The following is a 3,546-nucleotide window of genomic DNA, read 5'->3' as shown; positions in this document are numbered from 1 at the left end:
AGTTGTAATCTTTCAAAAAATTCTTTGATTCTTCTCTTGAATGGAGTTTCAAATGTCGTCTAGACTTTATTTTAGATGGATGTAGGGGTCGTTGATACTTGATCTTGAAACTAAATTTGGAGAGATACTTACTTGAAATTTTGATTTGATTTAGATTAAAGAGTCTTTGAGACTTAATCTTGAATCAATGAACTCTGCTCCAAGCGTCATCAAGACTTGATCTTAAAAATAAGTTTGAAGAGAGTTTGGATCCAAGGGTCTTCGTAACTTGATCTTGAATGGTTGATTCCACTTTAAAGGCCGCTTGCTAGGCTTGATCTTGCTGAACGAATTTGCTCTCCTTCTATTGGTTGCACAAGACTGGAGAGCAACTTTCTTCAAAACTAATGCGGCGTTCTTTAAAAGTTCTTCGAGTTCTTCAAATGTTTCTTGAGATTTTGGAAAGGATCTCTAGTCTTTAACATCTTCTCTCCAAGCTTTGATTTCTAAACTTCTAGACTTTTGAACTTCTGAAGTTGCGTTGAATGGCTTAGAGATGACCCACTCAGTCAAGTAGAAGACAGTTCTTATAAAATGTAACATCTTTATATGAGTGACCTACAAGGAATAAAATATTTATTTATTATTTTTCTGATGATAATTTAAATCAATTAAAGATAAATAATCCATAAATAATACAATTTATTTATAAAGACTTTTAAAAAAGTTTAAATTATGAAACTATCTCTCAATTAATTTAAGGCTTAATATAATTTTTGGTATCTAAACTTGATTTTTTTTAATTTGGTACCTAAACTTTTATTTTGGCCCAATTTAGCATCTGAACTTGACGCTTTTTCCTAATTTGGTACCTGAACTTGGTATTTTTTTCCTAATTTGGTACCTAAGCTTTCTTTTTTAGGTTCAATTTGATACCTAAATTTATTAAATGTTATACAAATTATGCAAAACACTAATGGTGTTAATTTTTTTTGTTATGCTACAAAAATATCGTCAGTATTAGAGGAAATTCATGTTAACAAAATAGGTATTGATCTATGCTTAACAAATTAATATTAAATAAGAAAAAATACAAAAGAATAATATCATCTATTACATGTCGGTCATACATTGATTATTTTGCTACCTCATAAAAAAATTACATTATTAGCATATTGGAATAATTTGTAAAACGTTTGACAAGTTCAAGTACCAAATCGAACAAAAAAGAGATTAGGCATCAAATTAGGAAACAGAGTTAATTTAGGTACCAAATTGAGTCCCAAAAAGATTAAGTACCAACTTAAGAAAAATTGTCAAGTTTAGGTGTCAAATTAGATAAAAATATTTAACTATTAAATTAAAAAAATATCAAATTCAATACCAAAAATTATATTAAATCTTAATTTAAAAATAATAACATAACATGAAAGTAGATTGGTACAAATTTTCTCCTACTCATACGAACCAAAGTTTGAAGTATGAGAAACAATGTCCCTAACAGTTGTACATACAGTCCAAGATTTCCTCAAATAATTCATATAGTCATAGAGTAGTTGGATTCAACAATAACTTTTGCCGGCCATTAGAACCTAACCTTATAGCTAAAGTTTTAACCACAAACGCATTTGAAGATTTTGTTTGTGCGTTGATTCTGTCAATAACTTTGTTACTCTTATTCCTAGAAACCACCCTAAGATTAGCTGTGCTTGAGTTACTAACAAATCCAACTCTCACTCTTATTTTTAGGGTAAACTACATTTACTTCACAAAGCTAGATATTAGTAAGTTTACGATTTGATCATTAAATTTTAAAATGTTATAAAATGGTTATTGAAATATTTGAAAGTATTTAAATCACAATGCTGTTAAGTTTTTTTTTTTTAAGTTCGGTAGTGAGCTTTAAGCGAAGATTCGACGATTCATTGCTCAGTACGGTGGATTAGTAGCCGTCGAGGAGTAGAAGACCATACCTTAGATCTAAATTGATCTAATGGCCAATGTTGAAGATTGAAGAAAAAAGCTATTTTGATTTTAGTTTGTAGATTTATATCGTTTAAAATTTTTTTATGAAAAATAAATAAATTGTATAAGAGAAGAGAAATGAGAGCTTTCAATTGGTGCAGACAATATGAATAAAGAATGTCATATAACAATGATTTTAATAGTACAATGACTTAAATGAAAACTTTCGAATAGTTCAATTAGGGGTGAGCAAAATTCGATTCGACTCGAAAAAATCGAAAAAAAATTCGAATTTCGAGTTAAACGAATCGAGTTATTCGAGTTAATCGAGTTATTCGAATCAACTCGAATTTTTTTTTCGAATTTCGAGTTCGAATCGAGTTGAGTTTTCGAATTCGAATATGAAACTATAATATTTTACAGTTTTACCCTAAACTCCCAAACTTTTTTACTTTTCCCTCAAAACTTTTACTCCTTCCCACTTTTCCCCAAAACTTTTACTCCTCCTCCCAACCCCAATCTACCCAAAATCCATTTCCCACCAAAATTTTACTCTTCCATTAATTTTTTTCAAAATTTTACTCTCAAAACCCTCAAAACTTTTATTTTCCCCAAAATTTTTACTCCTCCCACTTTTCCCTAAAACTTTTATTCTCTTCCCATTCCACCTCCCATCTACCCCAAACCCTCCCCTCCAATTTTTTTTAATATTTTCCTCCAAAATTTTACTCCCCTATTTAGTTTCCTCAAACTTTTATTCCCCAAAACTTTTATTTTTCCCTAAACTTTTACTTCTCACCCTTTACTCTCAAATAAAAATCAAAATTATCCAAAAAATCACTAAACATAAATAGTAATAATTTTATTTATATATACTATTTATATTATTAAATTAAATTTCACATTTTATATTATTTATATTATTGAATTGTTTAGTCATATTGAATATTTATATTAAAATTGAATTCTTAATTATGCCATAAAATATTCGTGTTAAAATTTTATATTGGTATCAATTTCAAATTTTATTTTTAAAATAAATTTTATTAAAAATCATATTTTTATATTTAATATATTTTAATTCCAAAATACATAGTGACAAGAATCCGAAGATAATTGAAACAACTAAGCAAACAAATAAGCTAACCAATATATAAAAAATTAATAAATAAATTATGAGGTGATGAAAGTTAATAAAAATTTTGATTAAGGTGGACAAATTTTATTACGATGGGTGACAATGGTTACAAGGACCCAAAATTATTTTTTAAAATTTAACTCGAACAAATATATTCGATTCGATTCGATTCGAATTCCATCTCACTCGACTCGATTCGAGAAAACTTCAAATAAAGTTAGGATGATAAAATGAGATTCGAAAACTCGATTAACTCGAAAATTTTCGATTCGATTCGATTCGATCGAATGCTCACCCCTAAGTTCAATAATCATTTCGTAACTTTTTGAAGCTGAACGATAAAAATATAAACTTACCAATAGTTTAGTAGCCTTGGGTGTAGTTTACCCTTATTTTTAACAACTATTTTTAGCTTGAAGCATAATAATTTGAAATAAAAATAAGAGGATGGATCCATTTACATA

This window comes from Gossypium raimondii, chromosome 7 (genome assembly GCF_025698545.1).
Source record: "Gossypium raimondii isolate GPD5lz chromosome 7, ASM2569854v1, whole genome shotgun sequence".
Classification (NCBI taxonomy): domain Eukaryota; kingdom Viridiplantae; phylum Streptophyta; class Magnoliopsida; order Malvales; family Malvaceae; genus Gossypium; species Gossypium raimondii.
This window is presented reverse-complemented; position numbering follows the sequence as displayed.